At 53.7% G+C, this 5,481-nt stretch overlaps 1 pseudogene; it reads left to right on the forward strand.

Moving 5' to 3' along the window:
- Nucleotides 1-2,396: 2,396 nt before the first annotated feature.
- On the forward strand, nucleotides 2,397-3,311 carry LOC137146723 (olfactory receptor 11H4-like; annotated as a pseudogene).
- Nucleotides 3,312-5,481: the final 2,170 nt, after the last annotated feature.

The raw sequence follows: 5,481 nt of genomic DNA on the forward strand, positions 1-5,481 counted from the left end.
CATAGGGCTCAATAAGTAGTGTTTGCATAAGCCAGGATCAGCTACAGCTGGGAGGGGTTTTCTGCCTCTGATCCCATTCAGTCCTTTGTCTCTCACCCAAGCCTGCCCAAGGAGGGGACCCGGACATGCCCCTCTGTGGAGTGGATCCCGGTCTGCCAGCAACTGCAGAGAGACTCAGGAAATCCAGGGAAGGACACAGAAACTGCTGCTGGAGAACAATTAGTTGGGATGCATCTTGCAGCCAGGCTCCCTCCCCCACCCCCCGGGGGTAGATTCTCCAACCTTGGTGTTACTTAGAAGATGGATTCCAAGGGAGAGCCTTGAGACCAAGACACCTCAGCTTTTCACAAGTTTCCCCAACACCCCTGGGGTCAGGTGATCGGCCCTGTCCAGCCAGGGGCATGATTTCTTCCACTTGGCCAAAGTGTTCATGGGCTTAGGCCAGTCCTTTGTTCCTGTATGCAGGCATCTGTGTGGTGTGGAAACAGCTTTGTGTTTGTCTGCATCTGTTCAAGCCACGTGAGACACACATTTGGGGATATGACACAGCAGAATTTCATGTCTGTGCACATGTATCTGTATCCATATGTATGACACTGCAGGAAACATGCTACTACATCTTGCTCTGAAGCACTGGGACGGCCCCGGCTGGAGATAGGACAGTGGGTGGGGTGGGCCAGGGCTCGGAGGTGGCACCGAGTCAAACACTCAGGTGCTCGGCTAGTTTCTTCTTGCTCACATGCTCCGGGTCTAACTTTCCCCCAGCTCAGAGTGGCAGTGAGCTTGGGATTTTTCAGCCTTCCTCTGCAGCCTGTGGGCGGGGGTCAGTTGCCAGGATTAGCTGGCTGTATCTCCTTTAATCCTTTCCCTGCCATCGTGGGGGCCTCAGGGACTGGTGCACAGCAGTCCCTGCTATTCTCCACCTGTGGCACAGAACAGTTTAGCTAACTGAGGTTTGTAATACCCTTGGTCTAATTTCAGTTGCTAGGCAGTGGCCTCAGATATACAGACGTTGAGACACGATGAGCTGCCGGTCCCTTCTGGGGACCCCACTGCCCTCTGAGAGCTGGAAAAAGAACCCAGGAGTCCTGGCTCCCAGTTCAGCCCTCTGACCACTAGACTTCACTCCCCCTGCCTGTGCTGTGTCAAGTCTTGGCACTAACGGAAGCTGTTGTTTTTCCCTCCCATATCTTTCATGGGAGTTAGAGCCATTTACTTAACCATGGAGACCAGACTGCAAATCCCCTGGGGAATTAGTTTGTTTTGTTGTCTGAACGTTTATTGCTCTGGGTATTGATGATTTGGGGCCTCTGGCGGAGCCAATTACAGAGCTGAGAGGAGTTTGCCGCTGGGACCCTGGATGGGCTTGGGAGGGGTCTCCTCATCCTGAGCCCCACTCTGTACAGCCCCCCCCCAAAGCCAGGCCCCTCACCTGCATGCCCGGTTCTCCTTGGGAGATGTGTGTGGTGTGGAGGACTGTGTGTGTTTGTGGGAGGGCGTTGTGTGTGAAGATGGGGGAAATCTGTGTGGGGTGTTTGGGTGGGGTGGCTGGGAAGATGCGGGGCTCTCCCTGGCACTCCCCTGGGTGCCCACATGTTATTCAGTCATCAAATCCAGATCCAGCTGCTCCTACACGCCCCAGAGACCATGTCCCAGGGACCCAGCAGCGCAGAGAGCAGATATCAGCCCCCTCTCGCCTTCCTAACAGAGGCAGAGAGAAGAGGCTGAGATCTCACAGCCAGGTGGGTTTTCCCAGACAGCTTCTTTCTTGCTTCGATTCCTTCCCTGGCTGCTTCACTGTTCGGTCGCCCACCCCTCCTTGCCCAGCCGCCCACCTGGCCATGCACACAGGATTGCTGGAAATTAGCAGGGGGTTTCTAACCAGATGAGGGGGGACGTTCTGCAGCAGCCTCCCTGTCGGAGTTGGGGGGGGGAACAATTTTCTTCGTTTTCAGTGTGGGCTGAACAACTGTATGAGCGCGATTGTCGGACAGGGTTGCTTGGGAGAGTGGGGGCAAAGCTTAGCAGCCCTGGGGCTCATTTCCAGTGAATGTCCCACATTCTCAACGCTCATGCTTCAGGGTTCAGCTGGCCACCGGCAGGGGACAGGAAGGGATTTCCACCCTGCTGCCCCATGTATTTGGCAAGTGCTTGGGTTGTTTTTTATTTTTGGGGGGGGGGATAAATCTTGTTCCTCTGAAGCCCCAGGCAATGCCTGGAGATGAGACATTGGGTGGTGGGACAGGTGGCTGGGGAGGAGTTTGGGATGTGATGTGTATAAGAGACTGGCTGTGACTCCTGTAACCACTAGACCCTGCTCCCCTCCCAGAGTTCTGGGTAGAGCCTTGGCGTCCTGTCGATTGTTTCCTTTCATCTACAGGCCCCCCCAGCCCCGAATGAATCCAGCCAATGGCACCAGCTCAGTGACCAAGTTCATCTTGCTGGGTTTCCCCTCCCTGAGCCGGCTGGGCCGGGATCTTGCCTGCGCCCTCCTCTCCTTCATCTACGTCGGGACGCTGGCCGGCAACCTGAGCACCGTGTGGGCCGTGCTGCGGGACCCTTGCCTCCAGCAGCTGCCCATGTAAATCCTGCTGGGCAACTTCGCCTGGCTGGAAGTTGGCTACGTCACGACCACCGTGCCGCAGATGCTCTTCGACCTCATGAACCTCGGCATCCCCATCTCCTTCCACACCTGCTTCGTGCAGTTCTACGTCTTCTTTTCCATGGGCACCACTGAGTGCTTCCTCCTGGCAGTCATGGCCTTGGACAGGTACCTGGCCATCTGCCACCCCCTGCGCTACCCCGTCCTCATGTCCCCGCAGATCTCCTGGCTTCTGGCGGCCTCCTGCTGGCTCGTCGGTTTCCTCTGGTTCATAGGGCCCGTCGCCCTCATCTCCCAGCTCTCCTTCTGCGGCCCCAACACCCTGGATTATTTTGTCTGCGACCCAGGCCTGTTGTTGGCTGCCTTCTGTGCCCCAGCTCCCCGGACCGAACAGACCTTCTCTACCACGAGCTACCTCCTCCTCTTCACCACCATCCTCTTCATCCTGACCTCCTACGGGCTAGTTATCAGGGCGGTGCTGAGGTTCTCTGCAGGGGCCGGGCGGCACAAGGCCTTCTCCACCTGCATCTCGCACCTGGCCGTCGTGGGTCTTTATTACGGCTCTCTCCTGGGCGCCTCAGTAACCAGCGGGAAGGTGGTGACTCTCTTCTACATGGTGGGGACCCCCTTTCTCAACCCGCTGATCTACAGCCTGCGAAACAAGGAGATGAAGGAGGCTCTGAGGAGGACCCTGCTGGGGGGGCGGTAGGGGGTCGTGTTCTGGTCCCAGTCTGCAGGGACTGGCCAGTCAGCGGGGTGGGGAACAGGGCCTTTCTCCGCCAGGGGATGCAGGCTCCAATCCTGAAGGCGGAACACACACAGCCTTTTGCATGACCTTTAGGGGCTACTTATAGTATAGAACGTGCCTGTTTGACGATACAGCCAGAACACAGACAGTGGGTTGGGGGTAGGGGGGAGGTGTAGGGGTGAATATGGCAGGAAATGAGCCCTGCTCAGTGTGTGTCTGCAGAAGGTCCGACAGCAAACCGAGCGTGCATGCAGGGAGGCTGGCTCACCTCCCTGCCTTTTTGTGCCATGGTACTTCAAGACGGCCGCTTGGATAAATGTGTTCCCACCTTTTAGATACAGAGAGTGAAGTTCTGCTTTCCTTTTCTCTGCTGTCAGTCCAGAGCAGCCCCGCTGATTTCCAGAGATGGAGACCCGTGCAGCTGGGACCAAAATCATGGCAACATTATATTTGGATGTCCGAGATAACACACTCCCCTCGCATGGCCAGGGATAGAATCCAGGAGTCCTAGCCCCTTCCCTGCCCCGATCTAACCCTCTAGACCCTCATTCCCCTCCCATGGCCAGGGACAGAAATGAGAAGAAGGTCTCTTCCTATCAGAGATGAGAGGTTCTGGAAGAGCTGCCCAATAGGAATTGTGGGGGAAATAATTTAATTAGCTTTAAAGGACAACTGGACAAATATGTGAGTGCAATTGTACGATGGGGTTGCTTTTGATGAGGCAGGGGGCCTGGGTTGGCAGCCCTGGGGGTCCCTTCTGGTTCATGTCTGATGTTCCTAGAAGCTCATGCTTCAGGGTTTCCGATGGTCTCCTGCAGGGGTCAGGAAGGGATTCTTTTGCCGTCAGTACAGACATACCCTAAGTAAGACCAGTTCCCTCAGCCTCTCCTCATAAGTCAAGTGCTCCATCCCCTTAATCATTTTCATTGCCCTCCACTGGACTCTCTCCAATTTGTCCACATCCTTTCTGCAGTGAGGGGCCCAACACTGGACACAAGATACCAGATGTGACGTCACCAATGCTGAATGGAGGGGAATAATCACTTCCCTCCAGCTGCTGGCAATGATCCTATGAATGCCGCCCAATATGCCATTAGCCTTCTTGCCAACAAGGGCACACTGTTGTCTCATATCCAGCTTCTTGTCCGCTGTCACCCCCAGGTCCTTTTCTGCAGAACTGCTGCCTAGCCAATTGGTCCCCAGTGTGTAGCAGTGCATGGGAAATCATTTTCATTGACCGTTTCTCTTTGGCCAAAGGACTCTTTAATTATTTCATGCACACTGGAATAGTTTCAAGAGGTGAGTTGTCCATTGGAATAGCCCATATCTCGGTATCGCACACTCGTAAAAGGCATTAGAGACCCCTGCGCAGATCTTTTTTTCTCCTTTCAGGAAGAAGGGGGAGTTGAACCTTCATCTCGTTATGAGAACTGGGGTTAAAAATTCATCCTAACTTAAAACTCAATAGTAAAAAAATTATGTGAAAGTCATAAGATGTCACAATAACCTATAATAACAAACTCCAATAGGAAAAGGGATGAAAGGGAGACAGAAAGATTGAATTACTCCAAACAAAAAGCTCATGTTGATACAGTTCACAGACTGTTGAAATCATGTTTGCTAAAAATAGGAGATGTGGAGCCGGAAACTAAGGAACCAAAATTGGTGTGTCGGATGTTAGGCCTAATTGGTGGACAAGATAATAAGGGGATGGGCTATTCCATCCTTAAAGAATCCTTAGGAGATCTTAAAGAAAGAACAGAGTGGGGAGAGGAGGAACAGCCAGAAGCTACCGAAGCAAGCTTCATCTTCATAGTTGCTACCACGACCATCTCCTGGAATCCCAGGCCCTTCTTCATCCTCATCCTGAGAGATATCCTGGCCAGACAAGCCCAGAGAAAGGGACGCAGATAACACCGCCATCCCTGCTAGCTCCACCTGAATCCCAGAGGCCACCTAGAGCGAGCCAGGCCTGCCTATACTCAGAGGCAGAAACATAGGTGCCTAGGGAAATTTTGCCCAGAAAACATAGACCCCAAGTGAGTTTAGGCACCAACAGGGTTTGGCTGTTGTTTTGTGTGTTGCAATGAAGCCTAAAACTAGGACTTGGACAACTGAGTCAGGGGTTTAA

Source organism: Emydura macquarii, unplaced genomic scaffold (genome assembly GCF_026122565.2).
Source record: "Emydura macquarii macquarii isolate MOO-44397 ecotype Brisbane River unplaced genomic scaffold, CSIRO-AGI_Emac_v2 contig_474, whole genome shotgun sequence".
In the NCBI taxonomy this organism is placed as follows: Eukaryota; Metazoa; Chordata; order Testudines; family Chelidae; genus Emydura; species Emydura macquarii.